The 26,538-nt window shown below is 40.5% G+C and overlaps 2 long non-coding RNA genes across 3 annotated transcripts in view; one reads left to right on the plus strand and one right to left on the minus strand.

The window, feature by feature from the left end:
• The window catches only part of LOC135096742 (uncharacterized), a 65,348-nt gene extending 45,139 nt beyond the window's left edge, over window positions 1-20,209 (minus strand). For both annotated transcript variants that reach the window (XR_010264987.1, XR_010264986.1), the window contains exons 1-2: window positions 20,064-20,209; window positions 18,776-18,956 (exon numbers count right to left, since the gene is read on the minus strand). This is a non-coding gene — a long non-coding RNA (uncharacterized LOC135096742). The remainder of the gene's footprint in view (window positions 1-18,775; window positions 18,957-20,063) is intronic.
• LOC135096743 (uncharacterized) overlaps window positions 19,939-26,538 on the plus strand; it is a 52,021-nt gene continuing 45,421 nt past the window's right edge. Inside the window, exons 1-2 of the long non-coding RNA XR_010264988.1 lie at window positions 19,939-20,108; window positions 25,172-25,235. This is a non-coding gene — a long non-coding RNA (uncharacterized LOC135096743). The remainder of the gene's footprint in view (window positions 20,109-25,171; window positions 25,236-26,538) is intronic.

Raw genomic sequence — 26,538 nt, forward strand, 5'->3', positions numbered from 1 at the left:
GTATTGGACCGTCTTGGAGATACGCCCAACATTCTTGATCTTTTCCTGACCTCTAATCCTTCTGCTTATGCTGTCACCCTTTCTTCTCCGTTGGGCTTCTCCGATCACAATCTCATATCTTTATCTAGTCCTATCACTCCAATCCCTCCTCAGGATCCCCCTAAGCGAAGGTGCCTCTGGCGTTTTGCCTCTGCTAGTTGGGGGGACCTGAGGAGGCATTTTGCTGATTTTCCTTGGAATGGCTACTGCTTCCGTGTCAGAGACCCGTCTTTGTTTGCTGAGCGCATAAGAGAGGTGATAGTGTCTGGCATGGAGGCATACATTCCTCACTCTTTTTCTCGTCCTAAACCTTCTAAACCTTGGTTTAACACAGCTTGTTCTCGTGCTATACATGATAGAGAGGTGGCCCACAAAAGGTACTTAAGCCTTCCATCACCAGAATCTCATGCACTTTATATTTCTGCCCGGAACCATGCCAAGTCTGTTCTCCAACTAGCCAAAAACTCCTTCATTAACAGAAAATGTCAAAATCTTTCAAGATCTAACTCCCCTCGTGATTTCTGGCATCTAGCCAAAAATATCTCCAATAACTTTGCTTCTTCTTCTTTTCCTCCTCTACTTCGACCAGATGGCACCACTGCTATCACATCTATTTCTAAAGCTGAACTCTTTGCTCAGACCTTTGCTAAAAACTTTACCTTGGACGATTCTGGGCTTGTTCCTCCCTCTCCTCCACCCTCTGACTACTTCATGCCACCTAATAAAATTCTTCGCAATGATTTTTTCCATGCCCTCGCTGGCCTAAACCCTCAGAAGGCTTATGGACCTGATGGGGTCCCTCCTATTGTTCTCCGAAACTGTGCCTCCGTACTTGCACCTTGCCTAGTCAAACCCTTTCAGCTCTGTCTGTCAACATCTACCTTTCCTTCTTGCTGGAAGTTTGCCTACATTCAACCTGTTCCTAAAAAGGGTGACCGTTCTAATCCCTCAAACTACCGTCCTATTGCTTTAATTTCCTGCCTATCTAAAGTTTTTTAATATATCCTCAACAGGAAGATTCTTAAACATCTATCACTTCACAACCTTCTATCTGATCGCCAGTATGAGTTCCGTCAGGGCCGCTCTACTGGTGATCTTCTGGCTTTCCTTACTGAGTCTTGGTCATCCTCTTTTAGAGATTTTGGTGAAACTTTTACTGTTGCCTTGGACATATCAAAAGCTTTTGATAGAGTCTGGCACAAAGCTTTGATTTCCAAACTACCCTCCTACAGTTTCTATCCTTCTCTCTGTAACTTCATCTCAAGTTTCCTTTCTGACCGTTCTATTGCTGCTGTGGTAGACGGTCACTGTTCTTCTCCTAAATCTAATAACAGTGGTGTTCCTTAGGGTTCTGTCCTGTCACTCACTCTCTTCTTATTATTCATTAAAGATCTTCTAAACCAAACTTCTTGTCCTATCGACTCCTACGCTGATGATACCACCCTGCACTTTCCCATGTCTTTTCATAGACGTCCAACCCTTCAGGAGGTAAACATATCACGCAGGGAAGCCACAGAACGCCTGACTTCTGATCTTTGTAAAATTTCTGATTGGGGCAGCGCAAACTTGGTATTGTTCAATGCCTCAAAAACTCAATTCCTCCATCTATCAACTCGACACAACCTTCCAGACAACTATCCCTTCTTCTTCAATGACACTCAACTGTCCCTCTTTTCTACACTGAACATCCTCGGCCTGTCTTTTACTTATAATCTGAACTGAAAACTTCACATCTCATCTCTAGCTAAAACAGCTTCTAAAAAGTTAGGTGAATGTAAGCAAACTTCCAGCAAGAATTAAAGTTAGAAGTCTGGGGGGGTTCCACTCATGCTGCTCTTCTGACAGGGTGGAATCAAAAGCTTTTCGTCTCATCAACTCCTCTCCTCTAACTGACTGTCTTCAGCCTCTCTCTCACTGCCGCATAATTGCATATCTAGCTGTCTTCTACCGCTATTTTCATGCTAACTGCTCTTCTGATCTTGCTAACTGCATGCCTTCCCTCCTTCCGCGGCCTCGCTGCACAAGACTTTCTTCTTTCTCTCACCTTTATTCTGTCAACCTCTCTAACGCAAGAGTTAACCAGTATTCTCAGTCATTCATCCCTTTCTCTGGTAAACTCTGGAACTCCCTGCCTGCTTCTGTATTTCCACCATCCTATGACTTGAATTCCTTCAAGAGGGAGGTTTCAAGACACTTATTCATCAATTTTTGACTACTGCTTTGACCCTTTTATGGGACTGGCATTTGAGTAGGCATATTTTTTATTGGAATTTTGTTGCCCTTGACCAGTGTCCTTCCTAAAAAAAAAAAAGTAAGGTAATGTTAGGTTAGGTGTTGCTAGGTGTGGTTAGGTGATTTTAGAATTGTCTCTAAAAATATTGATACCGTGTATCTCACTTAAACTTATTTCATAGGTTACATAAGTATCTCTTAGAACTGCAATACCATTTTTTTTATTCAGACTTGGTTTTCTGGTGATTATAAATATATAAATATTGGAGGACGTCCACTTAAAATGGCACAATTACGTCGCCACCACCACAGAAGCCTTCCTCCGCTACTTCCCAACCAAGACCGTCACAGTGCACCCGTTTGATACCCCTGGATGGCGCCCTGCCTTAAAAGACTCATGTGTCAGCGGACCTGGGCGTTCCACTCCTGACCGGTCCTATACAAGAAACTAAGAAACAAAGGGATCAGGGAGATTAAGGCTGCCAAGGCATGATATTACCGGGACAAGATACACCACCTCAAGTTGGCCAACAACAGACAGTAGTATGCTAAGATCAAACCAGTGTGTGGCCTACAAAAGCACACTTCATCTCTTCCTTGCACCTCACACCTTCTTGCTAATCTCGCAGCTCAGGAGATGAACCATCACTTTGCCGCTATCTGTCAGACCTTTCCTCCCCTCCACACCACTCCGCTTCCAGACCATCTTCCCGCTCCCTCCCCACCCCCCACCGTCCAGGCGATGGATGTTTTTAAGAGAATGCTTAAATTTAAATCAAGATCACCACACCAACTGACCATCCTATAAAAATTTACAAGGAGTTTCCTGAAGAGCCAGCAACACCGCTCTGCTCCATAATAAATGCCTCTCTCTCTCTCAACACTCCTGCTCCGCGGACTGGAAGACATCTTGCGTCACTCTCATCCCCAAAACTTCCAGTCCAGTCACTCGTTGACCTCAGGCCAGTCTCTATCACCCCTATCCCTAGCCTTATTTGCGAAGATTTTGTGTATGACTGGGCCTACACCAAAGTTATAATACCGTGGATATCAGACAGTTTGGCAATATCAAAGCCACCTTCACCTCCCATTACCTGACCAGCTTCCTTCAATTCATCCACAGCCACTTGGGCAAGCGAAGCACCTCTCTAGCTGTTGCTTTTCTGAACTTCAAAAAAGCCTTTGATCTTGTTGATCATATTTTTGTCATCAGCAAGGTCTGGGTCTCCCTCCTAACCTGGTAGCGTGTGTAGCCGACTTCCTCTCAAGGAGGCGTCAGGCTGTTCGCTACCAGGGCTCTGTCTCTAATTTCCAACAGCTGACATGTGGGATCTCCCAGGGGACCACGATGGGTCCACTATGCTTACTACTCCTGATTAACGACGCACTCACTGACACCCCCATCACTGGAAGTATGAGGATGACTGCACCATCAGCATCCCAGTCTGCAACAAGAACCCGGACTACTCGCCAGTGCATGCAATCTTGGAGCGACTGCAGAAGTGGACGAAAAAGAACAGGATGACCATTAACCACAGCAAAACTGTGGTGATGCATTCCTGTACCTCCTCTTTACCAGTGCCCCCTCCCCAGCTCACGGTGAGCCCGTACTCCCTCCAGATGGTCTAATGTGCCAAGCTTCTCGGAGTCACGGTGGACGTCCAGCTGACATGGAAGTAGCTTGTCGCCAGCACCGTAAGATCGGATACTTACAGGCTGTACATGCTGCGCAGATTCAGGTCGCTGGGGACGCCGACAGACAAGTTAAGGGGGGTGTACCTCGACTCCATCCTCCCCAAAACATATGTATGTCTCCCCAGCGTGGTTCTTCTCCCTCACACACACTCAACAGCTCCAGCTAGAGAGCCTGCAGAAAAGGGCGTGAAGGGTCATCCTTGGTCCTGCCTACACAACCTATGATGAAGTCCTGACCACCCTGAGTCTGTTCAGAATATACACCAGGCACCGAGAGGCTTTGGTGGAATTTGGAAGGGGACTTTTGCATCATCCAACTCTCAGACACATGCTGCCGCTTGACACGCCTCACCCAGTCCGTGCCACCAAACACCACAATAAGATAACGCCACTAAGGGTGCCGCGCACGGACCGGTACAGACTCAGCGCGATTCCCACCATGGTACGAGCCATCAATCAATAGTATTTCGCTTCTAGATTAGACCTAGCTTCAGGATTAATGTTAAGTATTTCCCCACCCATCTGTGTACATTTTCAGTTTGTAAACTGCCTGAATAATAAAGCATTTATTATTATTATTATTATTATTATTATTATTATTATTATTATTATTATTATTATTATTATTATTATTATCATTATTATTATTATTATTATTATTATTATTATTATTATCATTATTATTATTATCATTATTATTATTATTATTATTATTATTATTATTATTATTATTATTATTATTATTATTATTATTATTATTATTATTATAATTCTTCTTCTTCTTCTTCTTCTTCTTCTTCTTCTTCTTCTTCTTCTTCTTCTTCTTCTTCTTCTTATTATTATTATTATTATTATTATTATTTTACTCTCACCTAACCTTAACTTAATTCAACTCATCATCATCAATTATCCTCACCTAACAACACCTAACTACACCTAACATAACCTAACCTCATCCAACCACATCTAACCTCACTTAAACTCGCATAATCTCACCTAACTTCAACTAATTTCACATTACCACACTTAACCTTACATAACCTCACCTAAACTTACCTTACCTTAACTCACTTATCATCAGTTATCCTCATCTAACCTCACCAAACCTCACCCAAACACACCTAACCTCAACTAACCTCAATAAGAAACATCATCCAACCACACCTAACCATACCTAGCCTCTCTTAACCTTACCTAACCTCATGTAACCTCACCCAAGTATTCAAACATCACCCTCCCTTACCTAACCTCACCTAATCTCACCCAACAATACCTAACTTAACATAACCTCACCTATTAATACCTAACATCTCCTAACCACATTTAACCTCACCTAACCTCAGCTGCTGACAACTAACCGCAATTAATATCACCTAATTTCACTTAACCTCACCTAACCTAACCTAACCTTACCTAACTTCACCTAACTTCAAATATCCTAATCACTCATACTAATCACTCATAACGTAACCTCATATAACATCATATAACATCCTCTAATCTCAGCTAATATCATCTAACTTCAGCTAACCTTAGAATCAAATACTTAACCTCATGTAAGTTTACCTAACCTTACCTAACATCACTTAACCTTATGTAACCTCACTTAACACTCAACTATCCTTAACTAATCAATCAGAACCACACCTAACATTACCTAACCTCACCTAATCTCACATATCTTTACATAACCGTACTTAACCTCACATAACCTCACATTATCTCAACTAACCTCACATAACCTCTCCTAACCACAACTAACCACACCTAACCTCACCTAACTATGATTAACCATACCTAACCTCATCTAACTTCACCAAGCAAAACTTGTCCTAACCTCACCTAATTTCACTTAAGCACACCTATTCTCACCTAATTACACCTAAATTCACCTAACCTAACTAATCTAACCTAACCTAACCTCACCTAACCTCACCTAATCTCACCTCACCACACATAATCTTACCTAACCTTACCTCACGTAACCTAAGTTCACCTGACCTCACCTAACCTCAAATAACCTCACCTAGGCAAATATAACCTCACTTACTCTCACCTAAGCACACTTTATGTCATCTAACGTCACATAAGCTCATGTAACCTCAGATAAACTCACCTACCATCTCGTAACCTGACCGAACCTCACTTAACCTTAATTTCTCCCACTTAGCCTCACCTAACTTACCTTAATTTCTACTAATCTCACTTAATCGCACATGACCTTACCAAACCTCACCAACCCTCACCTAACCTTCTAACCTTACCTAACCTCAGCTAACTTCTCCTAAAACACCTAATATTACCTAACCTCTTCTAACACACCTCACCAAATCCTATCTAACTTTTAGTAACCTTAGCTAATCTCATCTAACTTTATGTAATCACACATAGCCTCACCTAACCTCACCTAACCTAACTGATCCTCACCTAACCACATCTAATCATAGCTAACCTCACTTAACCTCACATAACCTCACCTAACCACACCTAATATCACCTAACCTCTCCTAATTTCATCTAACCTCACCTAAGTCATATAACCTCAACTAATTACACTTAACCTCACTTTACCTCATCTATCCTCATCTAACAAGACACCTAACACCATATAACCTTACCTAACCACAAGTAACCTCATCTAACCTTACTTAACCTCATATTACCTTTCCTAACCTCATCTATTCTCACCATACAACACACAACCTCACTTAATCTCAGCTAACCACAGCTAATATCACCTAAAGACACCAAACTACACTTAATCTCTCCTAACCTCACCTAAACTCTCCTAACCGCACCTAACCACATCTAATCATTAACCTCACCTACCTTCTTCTAACCTCAGGTAGCCTTTAGTAAACTAACTTCAGCACACCTAACCTCACATAACATTAGCTAATAGCACCTAACCTTACATAATTATAAATAACCTTACCTAACTTCTCTTGACTTCACCTAGACACACCTAACCTCACCAAATCTCACCATATAACCACACCTAACCGCATGTAACCTCGACTAACCAAAGGTAACCTCAACTAACCTCACCTAACATTACTTATTCATACCTACCCATAGGTAACCTCAGCTAACATCACCTAACCACTCCTAACCTCATCAAACATAACTTAACCACACCTAACACACTTAATTTCACCAAACCTAACTTAACCTCACCTAACCATACGTAACCTCAACTTAAATCAACTAACCGCACCTAACCAACAATAGTATCATCTATCCTCACCTAACCTCTCATAACAACATATAACCACATTTAACCTCACTTAACCTAAACTAACCTCTTCTTACGTCACGTTACGTAACCTAATGTGAGCACAAATAATATAACCTAATATCACCTTACCACATATAACCTCACCTAACCTCACCTAACAGGACCTAACCTTATATAACATACCTAACTTTACCTTACCTCTCTTCAACTCACCTAATCTCTCCTCACTTAATCGCCCCTAAAATTTACCTAACTTCACCTAACAACACCTAACCACACCTAACGTCACATAACCTCACCTAACACACATAATCTCACTTAACCTAAACTAACCTCATATAACCTTACTTAACCTCACCTAACCTTACATAGCTTCACGAAACCTTATCTAACTTCACCTAACCGCACTTAATACAAACTAATCTTACCTAGCCATACCTAATACCAGCTAACTTCATCTAAACTTATATAACATCACCTAACCTCACCTAAACTTAGCTAACCTCAACTAACCTCACCTTACCGCACCTAACCTCACCTAGCTATACCTGATTTTATGTAACAAAACTTAACCTTACTCACAGAACCTCACCTAACTTCTCCTAACCACACCTAACCTCACTTAACCTCATCCTTATCCTCACCTAACATAACCTAACATATGCTAAACTCAACTAACCTTACCTAATCACACCTGACCTCACCTAACCTCACCCAACATCCCCTAAGCACACAAACTCTTTTAACCTCAATCTACACCTTACCTTACCGTTCATCACCTAACCACACCTAAGCTCACATAACCTCACTTAACCACACTTAACCACACCTAATCACATCTAACCTCACCTAACCTCTCCTAACAAAACATAATCTTATCTAACTTCACTTAACCTCACTTAACCTCACCTAACTTTACCTAACATTACCTAAAACTTAGCGAAGCTCACCTAATCTCAATTAACAACACCGAACCTCTCCTGTACTCAGATAACTTCTCCTAACGACATGTAACCTCACCTAACGACACTTAATCTCACCTAACCTCACATAACCATACCTAACCACACCTAGAATTACCTAACCTAACCTAACCTAACCTAACCTAACCTAACTTCACCTAAGTACACATAACGTAACCTTACCTAGGCACACCTAACATAATTTAACCTCACTCTTAAGCACACCTAACCTCACCTAACCTCAAATAACCTCACCTGACCTCACCAAACCTTACCTAACCTCATGTTACCATACATATCCACTCATAACCTCACCTAGACTCACTTCAACTTACCAGCCCTCACCTAAAATCTCAAAACTTTACCTCACTAAATCTCAAGTAACTTTACCTAACTTCAACTAACCTCACCTAAACTACTTAACCTCACCGAACCTCTCCTAACTACACCTAACCACATATATTCATACTTATCTTCACCTAACCTCACTTAACCAAACCTGACCTCACCTAACCTCACTTGAACTCTCCTATCCATATCTAACCACACCTAACCTCACCTAACCAAACCAAACCGCAACTATCCTCACCAAACATCTCCTAATCTCTCCAAACCACACCTAACCTCACCAAAACTCGCCAAATCTCTCCTAACATTATGTAACGTCATATAAGCTTGCCTAACCTCACATACCCTCACCTATCATCACTTACTCTCTCCAAACCACACATAACCTAACCTAGCCTCACCTAAGTTACCTAACCTCATCTAGTCACACCTAACCTCACCTAATCACACATAACTACAACTAATTTCACCTAACCTCACCTAACCATACGTAACATCACCTAGCTAGCCTCATGTAACCTCACCTAATCTCAGCTAACCTCACCTAACCTCACTTAACCTAACCGAACCTAACCTAACCTAAACTAACCTAACTTCACCTAATCTCACCTAATTTCAAGTAATCTCACCCAACATCACTTAACCTTACCTAACCTCTTCTAGCCTCTAGCCTCACCTAACATCTCTTATCCTCTCATTACCACTCCAAAACACACTTAACCTCATCTAACCTCAGCTAACCAAACCTAACCACACCTAGCATTAAGAAACCTCATCTAGCTTCACCTAACCCCACCTAAGCACACCTAACCTCAAGTTAATGTCACCTAAGCACACATAACCTCAACTAACCTTACCTAACCTCACCCAAACACACCCATCCTCTCTAACCTCACATACCTATACATAATCTTACTTAAGGACACATAAACTCCTCTAACACCCTCTAAGCACACCTAACATTACCTAATCTCACATAACCTTACCTAACCTCACTTAACCTCCCCTAAGCTCTCCTAATAACACCTAACCATCCCTACCCACAAATAACACAATCTAACTTCTCTTAACCAAAGCTGACCTTAATAAAACTCACCTAAGCTCTCCTAACCACACTTAACCAAACCTAACCTTAAATAATCACACCAAACCAGAACTATCCTCACCTAATATGACCTAACATCTACTAACCACACATAATTACACTTAATCTCAACTAACGTCACATAACCTGTTATAACCTCATGTAAACTTCCCTAAGCAAATTTAAACTCTCCTAACCTCACCTAACCACACCTAAAAACTTACCTAACCTCAACTTACCTCAGCTAAACACACCTAACCTCACCTAACAACATCTAACCTCATCTAAACTTACCAAACCTAACCTCACTTAAGCAATCACACCCTCAAGAAACCTCACCTAATCACACCTATCCTTACCTAATCTCACATAACCCAAACAAACCTTACCGAACCTCACATTATCTCTCTTTACAACACTTATCCACGCATAACCTCACCTAGCCTCACCTAACCTTACATAACCTCTGCTAACCTCACCTAGACATGAACTAACCTCACATAACCACAAGTAACTTCACTTAACCTCACCTCACCTCATTTAAACCTCTTAACCTCACATAACCTCTCCTAACCACACCTAACCACACCCATCAGTACCTAACCTCATCTAACCTCAGCTAACCTCACCTAACTTCTCCTAGCCACACCTAACCACAACTAACCTCACTAGACATCACCAAACCTCTCATAACCTAGCGAAACCTAATATAAGCATTCCTTACCTGATTTAACCTCACCTAACTTCACCTTATCACACCTAACCTCAACTAATTACACCTAACCACACCTAATCTCACCTCAAGTAACCATACCTATCCTCAGTTAAACTCATCTTGCCTCAGCTCACCTTACATAACCTCATCTAGCCTCACATAACCTGACCTAATATTATCTAACCTCACCTAACCACACCTTATCATAATTATAACACAACCTCACCTAACCATATGTAGCGTTACCTAACCTCATGCAAGCTCACATAATCTCAGCTCACCTTATCTAACCTCACCTTACCTCAACCTAACCAAATATAACGTAACTTAACATAACTTCACCTAACCTCACCTAATTTCAGCTAACCTCACCTAACCTTAATTAAACTAACCTAACTACATCTAACCTCATTTAACTTCACCTAACCTCATTTAACTTCACCTAACATCACCTAACCTCTCATAACCCTCATCCCATACCACACGTAATCACACCCAGAATTACCTAACTTCACCTAACCTCTCCTAACCTGTCCTAACCTCATCTATCCTCATGTAAGGATACATAAACTCACCTAATAACCCTAAAAAATCTTAACCTAATCACCGTAAGCACACCTAACTTATGCTCACCTAACCTTAAGTAATCTCACTTAACCTTACTTAACCTCACCTAACCTAACTTCACCTTACTTAACCTCACCTAACCTAACTTCACCTAACCTCACTTAACCTTATGTAACCACATTTAGCCTCGCCTAACCTCGCCTCACCTCTCCTAACCACTACTAAACAAACCTAACTTTACTTAACCTTACCTAAACACACCTAACCATACCTAGTATTACCCAACATCACATAACATCACCTAACCTGTCCTAATTTCACCTAACCTAATCTTACCTAAGCACACCTTACCTCACCTAACCTCACCTAAGCAACCCTAACCTTCCTTAACCTCACCGAACCTCTCATAAGCACACCTAACCTTTCTAACCTCACCTTACCATACCTAAATTCATCTAACTTCACCTAACTTCACCTAAACATACCTAATATCACCTAACCATACCTAACCTCACCTAAACATACCTAATCTCACCTAACCACAACTAACCTTACCTAAGTACATCTAACCTCACCTAAGCACACATAACTTAAAGTAAACTTGCCTAAACTCACCTATGAACACTTAACCTTACCTTACATCACCTACACTTACCTAACCTCATTAAACCTAAACCTCACCTAGCAGGAAAACTAGCCTTACCTAAGCACACCTAAACACACCTAACCTCACATAACCTAAGCTAACCTGACCTAATCTCATATTACAACAGCATTCCACACCTAACCTCACCTAGTTTTACCTAGCCTGACCTAAGCTCACCTAATCTCATGAAACTTCACCTAACCAGACCTACCCCCACTTAACCTAACTAAACCTCTCCTAACCACACATAATCACACATATCCACTGCTAACAACCTCTCTTAACCTCTCTTAACCAAACCTGACCTCATTTAACATAACATAAACCCTACTAACCACAAGTTACAACAACTAACCTCACCTAACCACACCAAACAACAATTAACCTCACTTAACCTCAACAAACAGCTAATAACCAGACCTATACATATCTAACTTCACCTAAACTTACCTATCCTCTCCTAACCTCACATAACCTTACCTAAGCATGCCTAACCTCATATAACTTACCTTACCTAGCATCATTTAACCTCTCCTAACCTCACATAACCAAACATAACGTCACCTAAGTCACCTAACCATTCCTAATCACAACTGACATCACCAAATCACATCTAATCACATCTAGCCTAACCTAACATCACCTATCTTTCCCTAACCTCACCTAACCATACCTAAACACACTTAAACTTTATATAACCACATATAATGACACCTAACCTCGCCTAACCTCACCTAATCTTAAAATAAACTCACCTAACCTCAGTTAACCTTACCGAATCTAACTAACCTAACCTAACTTCAACTAACCTCACCTAATCACACCTATCCTCTAAAAAACTCACTAGCCTCACCTAACCTTTCCTAACGTCTCCTATCCTCAGCTAACCTACCCTAACCTCACCTGACCCCACCTAACCTCATATTACCACACCTAATCTCATCTAACAGCACCTAACCTCACCTAAACTCTCCTAACCTTACATAACTTCTAACCAAACCTAATTTACCTAATCGCAGCTAACGTAACATAACCACTCCCAACCAAACTTAACCTCATATAACCTCACCTAACCACACCTAACATCACCAAACCTCACTCAGAGTCACCTGATCACACCTAACCGCACCTAATCTCACCTAACCTCAGTTAACCTCACCTAACCTCACTGAACCTAACTTCAGCTATTATCACTTAACATCACTTAACATCACCTAACATTATTTCACAAACATCACAAGCTCACATAATCTTAGCTAAAATCACATAACTTCACCTATCCTTCACTAACCACATCTAACCACATCTAACCTCACATAACTTTACCTAATAACATCTAACCTCACCTAATCTTACCTAACCTTACCCAACCTAATGTAACTTCACCTCACCACACATAATGTGACTTAACCTTTCCTAACTTCACCTAACCTCACCTAACCATACCTAAAGTCACCTAACCTCATCTATCATAAAATAACCTCACTTAACCTTACCTAACCTCACCTAACTTTAACAAATCTCACTTAACCTCACCTAACTATACATAACATTACCTAACCTTACATAACCACACCTAACCTCATTAAACTTCACCTATCCTCAATAACAACACATATTCTCACCAAACATCACCTAAATACAACAAACCTCACCTAAACTACCCTAAGTCATCTAATCTCACCTAATCAAATCTAACATCACATATCTCAAATAACCACACCAAGTTACACCCAACCTCACCTAAACTCACCTACCTCACCTAAACTTACCTAATCTTAGCTACCCTTACCTAAAGTCACATAATCACAGGTAACCACACCATCTAACATCACCTGAATATGCATAAAACAACTTAGCCTCACCTAACCTCAGCAAATATCATCTAACCTCACCTAATCTTACCTAACCTTGCTCAACCTCTTCTAACCTTACCTAACCCCACCTTAACATTACCTAACCTCATCTTATCTCACTTGATCTTACCTAAAATCACATAAGATCACCTATTCTCAACTAACCACACCTAACCTCACTTAACCTCACCTAATTATACCTAACGTTACCTAATCTCACCTAATTTTACCTATCATCACCGAACATCACCCCCTTTCCCAATATCACTTAAGCACACCTAAACTCATACAACTTCACCTAAGCACACTTAACCTCACCTAACCTCACAAAACTTCAACTCACTACATCGAACGTCACTTAACATCACCTTACCATACCAACTGACACTTAACCTCACACACCCTTACCTAACCACCAAACCTCACATAACTTCACCTAACCACACCTTAACTCCCCTAATCTCTTCTAAGCACACTTAACTCCACCTATCCAAACAAAAACTAAAGTAACCTCACTTAACCTCACTTAACCACGCCTAACCTCATCTAACCTTTCTTAACCACATCTAACCACATATAACCACACCTAAACTCACATAACCACACCTAACGACACCTAACCTCACCTAACTTCTCCTAACCTTACCTAACCTAACCTAAATAAACTTAAGTTACCTAACCACACCTAATCTCACCTAACCTCACTTAACCACACATAACCATACCTAACCTCACCTAGCCATACCTAGAATCACCTAACCTCACATAGCCTCAGCTAACCTCTACTAACCTTACCTAACTTATCCTAAATTTACCTAAGTCACCTAACCTCATGTAACATAACCCAATCAAACCTAACATTAACTAATCACACCTAACCACATCTAACCTTACATAACCTCACCTAACCTCAACTAACCTCACTTAACACCTAACCTCATCTAACCTCACTTATCCTCTCTTAAACTCTCCTAATCACACCTAACCTCATCTAACTTCACCTAACCACATCTAAAATATAACTAAACTTACCTAACCTCACCTATCATCTAAACGCTCTTAACCTCACCTATCCTCACTTAACCTCTCCTATCCTCACCTAACGAATGTGTCTTAGTAGATACTTTACAGATTTGTATGATCTAGAACAGCCATCAATTTCACATCCAATTCTATATCCTGGTTCTGAGGAGTGTACATTTGTGTAATGATTTGACAAATAAAAAAAATGTCCTGGTTTTAAAGCACCAAGACCTGCATGCATAAAACTTGCTATCAACTTTCATAGTGCTAAATACAAAATGTATGCATAAGTAAATTATGAAGAGATAAAACACAAACTTTCACACTGTTGTCCACCACCACTTACTGCGATACAGGACCTTGCAAACTTTTTATTCTTATAAGTTTTTTTTTTTTTTTGTTAATGGGATAACCAAACAGGACTAGCAATGGTGGTATTATATTGCTTTGGAGGATATCATCAGATCCCTTTCTGCAACTGGAAAATAAATACATTTTAATAGTTTACTTTGGTATAGTCCTACACATTTTTGCATTGCACCATCAATTCTGCCTTCCTCATAATGGTCTGTCTTTGTAAATCAATTATATACCTGGTTTCATTCGTGGCCGGAACGATGGCTAAAGCACATTTCAACGAAGGACATTTGGTCAATGAACATTTAATCAAACTTTCAAAATCATAATTACGTGTGTGTGTGTGTGTGTGTGTGTGTGTGTAATTCACCTTCTGGTCGCCTGCTGGTCTCTCAACACAGCCAGCTTTTCCCCTACGTCCCTAGCTCAGAGCTAATATGGTATCGATCTTTCCTACGGTATCTACGTAATGATACGTGAGTGTGTGTGTGTGCGTGTGTTTTGAAATGAGTGAGACTGGGACGGAGGGGGGAGTTGGTGGTGGGGTAAAACTGTCAGATTTGACCTTGACAGTGAAAACGAAGGGAAGGCAAGGAGGGTGGGAGGGGGTGAGGGGAGTAAAGGGGAGAGGAGGATGTAGGGGAGAGATAGGGGAGGGGAGGAGGTAGGGGAGAGATAAGGGAGGATGGGGTAGGGGTGGTTTGAGCTTCCAACGGTTGACCGTGAAAAAATATTATTATCCTTATTATTCCTTTTATTATATTATTATATATATATATATATATATATATATATATATATATATATATATATATATATATATATATATATATATATATATATATATATATATATATATATATATATATATATATATATATATATATATATATATATATATATATATATATATATATATATATATATATATATATATATATATATATATATATATATATATATATATATATATATATATATATATATATATATATATATATATATATATATATATATATATATATATATATATATATATATATATATATATATATATATATATATATATATATATATATATATATATATATATATATATATATATATATATATATATATATATATATATATATATATATATATATATATATATATATATATATATATATATATATATATATATATATATATATATATATATATATATATATATATATATATATATATATATATATATATATATATATATATATATATATATATATATATATATATATATATATATATATATATATATATATATATATATATATATATATATATATATATATATATATATATATATATATATATATATATATATATATATATATATATATATATATATATATATATATATATATATATATATATATATATATATATATATATATATATATATATATATATATATATAGAGGACATTCTTATTATTGTCTCAAATCTCCTCATGACTTCACACACACACACACACACACACACACACACACACACACACCACTAAATACAATACCACTGCCTCTTGTTCTGGTATTAATTAATCAGATATGTACAACCGCTATGTTGTCGTTGTTGTTATAGTGTTGTAGTGATTAATAATATAACTCGTAGAGGTTGTTGTTAAAATTGTCTTTTTTGTCTGTCTGTCTGTCTGTCTTAAATGTCTCTGTCTCTGTCTTTAGTTATAGTGTCAGAAGGTTTAATATAACTGGTAGAGGTTGTTATGTATATATAGGGTGGTTAATAACTGGAACAGGTTAAGTAGACATGTGGTTAGTGGTGAAACATTAGATAGTTTAAAAAAAGGGCTAGATGAGAGCATGGATAGGGAGGATAGATGGGATGGGTAGGCGTTGGATTGCTCCAATGGTGTGGATAGAGGAGCTGCCTTGTGTAGGCCATCACTTGACCTCTTGCAGTCTCCTCACTTCTTATGTTCTTATAACCACCACCACAACCACAGCCACAACCACCACCACCACCACTACTACGAGTCCCTTAACCTCTTCGGCATGGCCAGTCAAAACGTGCGCCGGCGCCATATCCGGGATTTCCGCACGTGCGGCAAACTTTGAACTCTACCACCAACATTCATCAAAACTAAATAGAATCATAACATACTCGTACTATGTATGGGCATATCTGGAATGGTTCCATTGTGCCTTACACACCAATATTCAGTCTAAAACAAACCAGTTTATATTTTACCTACTAGTTTTCGTGAGAGGATGGTGATGGTTGAGTGGTGTAAACGTGCTCCTCTTCCTCAGACTGATATAATATACGAGTGTTGAAAGACTGAGTCAAATGTGTCTTCTGCAGCTGGTGGCGGTGATGGTGGTGGTGGTGGTGGTGAGGGTGATGGTGAAGGATGAGGGAGCGGGGGAAATGGAGGAGGAGGTGATTGTGAAGGAGAAGGTGGTGCGGGTGGTGGTGAGGGATGAGGGAGCGGGTGAGATGAAGGAGGGGGTGACTGTGAAGGAGTGGTGGGAAGGTGAGAAAGGTTGATGATATAGAAAGGGAGGTGGTACGGAAGGTTGGTGAGGTTGAGAGGGTTCAGATGGGGGTGTATGGGGTGACTGGTCTCTATCGCACACGATCACCGCGCGAAATGTAATCTGTGACTGACAGTATGACGCAGTGCAGTGGCATGATCACAGGATGTGTCAACATAAGACACTTGCCACTTGTTTTATTTATTGTATGATTTATTTTGTCATTCTTTTCGTAATTCTCATTTTACTATGACATGATCATTATTTTATATTTGTCCATTTTTCATCTTTTCATCTCGGTATGAGCGAGGTGTTTGAATGTTGGTGTGATAAATTACTGCAGCGGCTGAGAGAGAGAGAGAGAGAGAGAGAGAGAGAGAGAGAGAGAGAGAGAGAGAGAGAGAGAGAGAGAGAGAGAGAGAGAGAGAGAGAGAGTTTTGTTATCGAAGTTTTTCTTTGTTTTCCTCTTCTTCCTCTTCCTCTTCCTCCTGCTCCTCCTTCTCTTCCGTATCTTTCAGTTTCTCTTCCTCCTCCTCCTCCTCCTGTTCTCTCTCTCCTATTCGTGTTGTTCCTTTTGTTCCTGTTGTTTGCCCCTTTCTTCCCTCTGTCGCTCCTCCTTGTTCACCCTCCATTCATTGTTAGGTTTTCTGTCACATTTCATAAATAAGGCTTCTTCTCTCACTTCTACCACTTCAGTGTGGCATCTAGTACTGCCGCACATTACAAAACACTACGTCTAAATAGAATATTCGCCCAAAACTACCCAAATATCTGCAGTATTAAGAATAAAGAGGAATAATTCATTGTTGTTTAGTTTCCCCTTAAAGAAGATTCGTTTTTTTCTAATTACGTCATTTACTAAGAAACAAAAGGTTGAAAATCCTTCAAATTACAGTTACAGACTAGACCATATTGACCTTACATGTAAACATTACAAATATGACTCTTTCTCTTAGTTTTACCATTCAAACATAGTATTATACAACACAAAATAGTAGATTTAAATAGTATATACACCGGAAAACTCGTATAACAACAATAACCACATTAATGAAGTATAGGTTAGTGTTCCTTAAAAGACACACATTTTCTCTAATTACGTCACTCATTTAAGAAACATAAGGTCAAGCATCTTATAAATTTACTTAATAAAATGGACCTTATTGACCTTACAAATGAAAATTATAAATATGGCTCTTTCTCTGACATCTCCCACTTACACATAATAAATTGAATAGTAGATTTAAATAGTATATACAAGTAAAACTATCAAGAAACTCCTATAATAGCAATAAACAGGAATAATGAAGTACAGGCTAGTGTCCCTTAAAATACATACGTTTTCTCTAATTACGTCACGCCTTTAAGAAACACAAAGTCGAAAATTTTTCCAATTACAGTTACAAAATGGACCATATTGACATTACACGCATAACTACTATTACTACTACTATTACTACAACTACTACTACTACTTACAGCCTTTACTATCGCCGAGATAGTTGTACCACGTAACTTTCAGGGCTCCTTGTTGACCAATAGTCCAGCACACTACAAGGGCGGCCTGATAGTCCAAGTAGTCACCACATACGAGTGACCATTCACTACTCCTGCTACTACTGACATGCTGCTGCTGCTGCTGCTGCTGGTTGATGCAAATCTGACGGAGAGTAAAGGGTTAGGTTAAAAGTTGTAGTAGTAGTAGTAGTAGTGGTAGTAGTAGTAGTAGTAGTAGTAGTAGTAGTAGTAGTAGCACTAGTAGTAGTAGTAGTAGTTGTTGTTGTAGTAGTAGTAGATAGTAGTAGTAGTAGTAGTAGTAGTAGTAGTAGTAGTAGTAGTTAGGTTAGGAAGAGGAGACAGACAGAGAGAGAGAGAGAGAGAGAGAGAGAGAGAGAGAGAGAGAGAGAGAGAGAGAGAGAGAGAGAGAGAGAGAGGCAGACAAACAAATGACTATCTCCTTTCCGCTCCCTCCCTCCCTCCCTCCCTCCCTCCCTGTAGCACAATTTTTCAGCACAATTTCTGGCAAGTTACATTGAGACAGACTGCCTCTTCAAGACGACCACACTGCTGACTGGCCAGCCACGTGGAGTTTTATTTATTTATTTATTTTTTTCTGTAGGAGGAACACCGGCCAAGGGAAACAAACAAATAATAAGAAAAAAATAATAATACCAGTCCCCCAATAGGGTCCGAGGCGGTGGTCAAAAACTGAAGGGTAAGTGTGTTGAAGCTTCCCTTGTGAAGGAGTTCAAGTCACAGGAAGGTGGAAGTACAGAAGCTGGCAGGGAGTTCCAGAGTTTACCAGAGAAAGGGGTGAATGACTGACAATACTGGTTAACTCTTGCAATAGAGAGGTGGAGAGATCAGTGGTGAGAGAAAGAAGGTGTTGTGTAGCGAGGCCGCTGGAGAGGGGAGGCATGCACGTGAGGCACACTCCATACATGGGCGAGTATGGCCCCTGTACAGAGTTAGCAAGCTCTAAGGCCACGGAGACGAGGAGTGCCTGTGTTGTCACCACTGCCTCTATCAAAGCTACGTGACTCATTTCCCATGCATACTCTCTCTCTCTCTCTCTCTCTCTCTCTCTCTCTCTCTCTCTCTCTCTCTCTCTCTCTCTCTCTCTCTCTCTCTCTCTCCCTCCCCCCTTCCTCTCGCTTTCTCTATCTCTCTCTCCCGCTGCTTCCTTGGTTTAGTGTTGCCTGTGTTGTGCCCGAAAGCAGTGTTGTAGATTTTATTGCGCTGTGCCCGTAATCATTGAGTGACCGACCTGTGCGTGTGTTGCCGCGTCAGGAAGGGAGTGTTGCGTCTCCAGGTGAGTACTCCTCTTGCACAAACACACACACGCACCGCCACTGGCCACTCGTTCAGCAGTCAGGCTCTCTGTAAGTGCCGCAGGAAGAGGCGTGCCTCACTCAAACTGAAGGAAGCCACGCTAAGAAAACACACTTGTATTTAGGTACAGCGAGTGTGTGTGTGTGTGTGTGTGTGTGTGTGTGTGTGTGTGTGTGTGTGTGTGTGTGTGTGTGCATCTGTGTGTGTGTGTATGTGTGTGTGTGTGTGTGTGTGTGTGTGTGTGTGTGTGTGTGTGTGTGTGTGTGTGTGTGTGTGTGTGTGTGTGTGAGGATGACCATGATGATAATGATGGTGATGATGATGATGGCGATGACAATGATGATGATGACAATGATAATGATGATGATGATCATCATCATCATCATCATCTTGATGATGGTGGTGGTGATGATGATGCTGACATTGAAAAAAAAGTAATATATTTTCTAAATCAAGATGTTATATCAACAACCCTCCCCCCCCCCCTCTCTCTCTCTCTCTCTCTCTCTCTCTCTCTCTCTCTCTCTCTCTCTCTCTCTCTCTCTCTCTCTCTCTCCCTCCTTATCTGTGTGGACATCCGGCTAACCTTCGGTTTCTCATCTCACTACTCTTTCTACAAATCCATAAATATAATTCATGAATATAAATCCACAATATTATTATTAAACACTTCATGACAATGTGTGTGTGTGTATGTGTGTGTGTGTGTGTGTGTGTGTGTGTGTGTGTGTGTGTGTGTGTGTGTGTGTGTGTGTTATAACAAGACAAGTGGCATTAAAAGTCACGTAATTCAGCGACAAGCATTGCACGACAACATTACTGCGGTGATTAAAAGTACTCCTGTAAAATGCTACGTGGCATCATACAAGCCAGGCAGGAGGGCAGCGAGGCCCAGCGACCTTGAAAGAAGATAATGATGATGATGATAGTGATGGTGACAATAAGGATCATGATGGTGATGATGATGATGATGATGATGATGACGATGATATTGCTGGTCAAGTGACGTTGCTGCGAGCGTGGCGGAGAGGGAGATGACAGGAAGCAAGGGGCAGGTGGAGGAGGAGAGGGGAGCAGGGGGAGGAGGAGGAGGAGGAGGGTGACGACCACAACAACAACTGCAACTACTATTACTACTACTACTACTACTACTACTACTACTACTACTACTACTACTACTACTACTATTACTATTACTACTACTATTACTACAACTACTATTATTTCTACCACAGTTACTACTATTTCTGCTGCTGCTACTGATGCTGCTGCTCCTCCTCCTCCTCCTCTTAGTACTACTACTACTACTACTACTAATAATAATAATAATAATAATAATAATGATAATAATAATAATAGATTTACTACTATTAGGAGGAGGATGCGCGGGTGGAGAAAGATGGAGAGAGAGAGAGAGAGAGAGAGAGAGAGAGAGAGAGAGAGAGAGAGAGAGAGAGAGAGAGAGAGAGAGAGAGAGAGAGAGAGAGAGAGAGAGAGAGCAGGCAAATGTGTGTGTGTGTGTGTGTGTGTGTGTGTGTGTGTGTGTGTGTGTGTGTGTGTGTGTGTGTGTGTGTGTGTGTGTGTTATAACAAGACAAGTGTCATTAAAAAGCACATAATTTACCGACAAGCATGGCACGACAACATTACTGCGGTGATTAAAAGTACTCCTGTAAAATGCTACGTGGCATCATACAAGCCAGGCAGGAGGGGAGCGAGACCCAGCGACCTTGAAAACAGCTGACTGACTGACAAGAGAGAGAGAGAGAGAGAGAGAGAGAGAGAGAGAGAGAGAGAGAGAGAGAGAGAGAGAGAGAGAGAGAGAGAGAGAGAGAGAATAGTGCACTGTAAGATTTTTTGTTTGTTATTTCCGCAAATAAATTACAGTGTCCATGAATAATATTTTTATCTGTAATCCTGCACACACACACACACACACACTAATAACAATATAAATAATAAAAAGGGGAGCGAGACCCAGCGACCTTGAAAACAGCTGACTGACTGACAAGAGAGGAGAGAGAGAGAGAGAGAGAGAGAGAGAGAGAGAGAGAGAGAGAGAGAGAGAGAGAGAGAGAGAATAGTGCACTGTAAGATTTTTTGTTTGTTTTTTCCGCATATAAATTACAGTGTCCATGAATAATATTTTTATCTGTAATCCTGCACACACACACACACACACACACACACACACACACACACACACACACACACACACACACACACACACACACACACACACACACACACACACACTAATAACAACATAAATAATAAAAAAATATGAATCAAGGAATGACGGTAAAGCGGACAGGGAGGCTTGCAAGGAAGTAGTAGTTGTAGTAGTAGTAGTAGTAGCAGTAGTAGTAGTTGTAGTAGTAGTAGTAGTAGTAATAGAAGCAGTAGTATGAGTACTCGTAATAATAATTATTGTAGTAGTAGTAATAGTAGTAGTATTCATATTTGTACTAAAAGCTAGTCGTAATAATAATAGTCGTAGTAATACTAATAGAGGTAATAGTAGTAACAGTAATCGTAATAATAGTAGTAGTAGTAGTAGTAGTATTAGTAGAGCTAATATCAGTATTAGTAGCAGTAGTAGAAGTAGAACGAGTAGTAGTAGTAGCAGTAGTAGTAGTAGTAGTAGTAGTAGTAGTAGTAGTAGTAGTAGTAGTAGTAGTAGTAGTATACAGAATTGTAGTAGTTGTAATAGTAGTAGCAGTAGTAGTAGTAGTAGTAGTTAGTAGCAGCAGTAGTAGTAGTAACAGAATTGTAGTAGTTGTAATAGTAGTAGCAGTAGTAGTAGTAGTAGTAGTAGCAGCAGTAGTAGTAGTAGGCGCCAGTAGTGGCAGCAGTAGCAGTAATAGTAGTAATAGAATTCTAGTAGCACTAGTAATTATAGTAGCAGTAATAGTAGCAGTAGAAGTAACAGTAGTAATAGTAACAGCAGTGGTAGCAGCAGTAGCAGTAGTAGTAGCAGTATTTAGGTAGAGCGGGTGTGAGGTGCGGTTCACACCAGCTAGTCACTGTCACCGCTGTCCGTGACGTCATGAGTGGGGGGGAGGGAGCGAGGAGAGCACCTCGTGTGTGGGCGGCGGAAAGGGGGAAGGAGCGTGAGGTGGGTGGGGGCCGGAAGGAGTGGATGGTGGGTGGGGGGCGGGAAGGGGCGGCTGGTAGGCTTGGAGCGGGAAGGAGTGGGTTGCTGGTAGGGGCCTGGCAGGAGTGGGTGGCGAAATGGGATTAGGAAGGAGTGGGTTGAGGGAAGGGGGGGAGGGAGTGGGAGGAGATAAGGACAGGAAGGCGGGCTGGCAGGTAGTTGCCGTGAAGGTGCTGCTGGCTATTGGGCGGCCAGAAGTGCTGGCGGAAGTGAGAAGGAGTGGCTGGCGGGTGGTGGGGAGAGAGGTGGGGGGGAAGGAGGCGTCTCGGACTGACACAACAAGATGGCGTCTCTGAGAAGAGGGGCAAGTGTAGTTCCCCGGGCCAGCGGCATGATGGGACTAACAAAACACCAGCAGGAGGTCTTTCTGTACACAACATGCACATGTACACAACACACGTATGGCTGTACACCTGGCGGCTACTCAACACACCTGGTACACTACTGGTAGCACACTTCAGGGAGGGCTTGGCCAATCCTGGTTATCTTGACCACCACTAAGTCTATGAGGAGGAACACAATGCGATACACACGCGCACCACACAAGATACGCCGCCACACTGGCTGCAGACTGAGCGGCGTCCCTTTGGCTCAGTGTTTCCAGGCCGTTCGGTACTTGAGCGACACACAAAGGTCTACTTGATATACAGGGACTTGTTCAACCAACGAACACACTCATATCCACAAAAAACACCATATATCTACCAAAAAAATAAAAATAAATAAATAAATAGATAAATAAAATGAAATAGATAAATAAATAAATAATATTAATCAAATAATTAAATTTATACTAAATTATTAAAACTACTATTGCTTCTACTCTTACTACTACTATAACTACTATTACTACTACTACTACTACTACTACTGTGTGTGTGTGATATTGATAACAATTATAGTAGCAATATAACAACAAAAACATCTACTACTAATATTATTACCACTATTATTACTACTGCTATTACTAATATAAATACAACTACTGCAGCTGTTTTTGCAACAATTTTTAAGGCATTTCTAATAATATTCACATAGTATTATTAGCAGCAGTAGTAGTAATAGTGTTAGAGGTAGTAGTAGTAGTAGTAGTAGTAGTTGTAGTAGTAGCAGTAGTAGTAGTAATAGTAGTAGTAGTAGCAGTAGTAGTAGTAGTAACAAATCGCAAATATTACCTCTACCACTACTACTACTATTACTGCTACTACTACTTTTTTCCTCTCACAAAGGCTTCTACTCTCCTTACTTCTATTACTGCTACCACTAGTATTACTACCACCACTAATACCACTACAACCACTACTACTACTACTACTACTACTACTACTACTACACACGCTTGCTTATGGAGGTCGTGAACAGTTCCATCTGGTACAAACTTAGCTGTGATGCGAGCAATGGTGCGTCACCTTGGTGGATTCCTGTCAAAGTGTCTTCTGAATTGTCTTTGCACTTCTTTGACATTTTCGTGCCTCCAGTAACACTTTATGACAGATGTTCTTTCTTCAAAGCTTTGTCTTACTTCTGACATTATTATTTTGGCCAACTACTTCTGAAAAAAAAATTCAGTTAATTATAGCGAGTCAAACAAGGAGTACATTTTTGGATCTCTCTCTCTCTCTCTCTCTCTCTCTCTCTCTCTCTCTCTCTCTCTCTCTCTCTCTCTCTCTCTCTCTCTCTCTCTCTCTCTCTCTCTCTCTCTCTCTCTCTCTCTCTCTCTCTCTCTCTCTCTCTCTCTCTCTCTCTCTCTCTCTCTCTCTCTCTGTGTGTGTGTGTGTGTGTGTGTTTATACAGATAGATACAAATAGATAGATGTACACAGGTACAGACTTGTGCTTGTGGAGTATAAATGTAAGAGCATGAAGCACAGTGTGTCTCTCCCCACAGGCACCTCCCGCCTCACTCCTTGCTTCCTCCCGTCTCCCAGAGTCTACACACCTGCACTCTTGAGGTGAGTACACTTACTCTTTTCTTTCCTAGTAATTGTTTTCACTGTGTTTTCTATTGCACACAATTGGAAAAGGTGTTATTCAGAGGCATTGATAACTACACTTAAGTGTTAAGTGTGTGTTTAACGGGTTCTATAAATAATGTTCCTTATCGGGGAGAACAAAGTGAATTGTGATTGTTGGGCTAGGTAACAACTGTCCATTATCGGGCGATGCATAGTGAGGGTTGTGTAAGAATAGTTATGTTGGTGTATGGTTGCAGGAGTTAGCAGCCAACGGCGTTAGGTTGCCAGGTGGACGAGTAGGGCCGAGTGGTGTCAACGTGAGGGCAGTGTAGCTGATCGTGTGGAAAGTGGGGTGCCAACTCCACTGGTTCTAATTACAAGTCTGGTTGTAGTGCCGGACTGGAGCAACAAATATGCCCATTGGATCGAGAATGTGTAGTGCACTGATGTGGGTAATGTGAACTGGAAATATAAATAAGGATTAAGGCAAAATGGTATATTATGTTCCTTGTTACGTGGCACGGCTTCCTATAATCTCCGGCTACTCCTAATTACGAGTAGATGCCTGCCTTTCAGTGTGGTCAACGCCACGACACACCAGGTTTCCTTTAACATTCTCTCTCTCTCTCTCTCTCTCTCTCTCTCTGTAAAACAATATAAAAATCGATAACAGCAACAACAACAACAACAACAACCCCAGCTCCACACCATCTGGTTCACCACCACCACAGCCCCAACACAACAGCAACACAACCACAACCGTTAACACCTGTACCACCACCACCACCACCACCACAACACAAAGTACAAAACAAACTCGTGCAGGAAATTAAATCTGAATTGTGATCGGATTTATATAGTTTTTCCTCTACTTTATTTCCTTCTTCGTATTTCCTCTTTCGTAACAAATCGCTACTGTGGTTTTTTGTTTTGTTTTTATCTCTTCTTTTTCCTACTACTTCCTCTTCTTCCATTTTCCACTTACTCCTTGCATCTGCCCAATTTATTCACGCGGATTCTCCCCTCTTTTTCCCCCTTTTTCATTCACTATCATTCATTTCCTTCTTCTTTTTCATAATCAACACGTTTTCGCTTCCAGTCAATGCCTCTTTCCCTTTTACACATCCATTGTTATTCATTATTTTCCTTTCTCTCATCGATTCTCTCCTTCCCTCTTCTTCTTTCATTCTTTCTTTCTTTCTTCACTACAATTCCTTCCTTCCTTATCCTTACATTCATTCATTCTTGTTTTCCTCTCCCCATTCGCGCCTTCCTTCCCTCCTCCACACTCCTTCGCTTT

Source organism: Scylla paramamosain, unplaced genomic scaffold (assembly GCF_035594125.1).
Source record: "Scylla paramamosain isolate STU-SP2022 unplaced genomic scaffold, ASM3559412v1 Contig6, whole genome shotgun sequence".
Classification (NCBI taxonomy): Eukaryota; Metazoa; Arthropoda; class Malacostraca; order Decapoda; family Portunidae; genus Scylla; species Scylla paramamosain.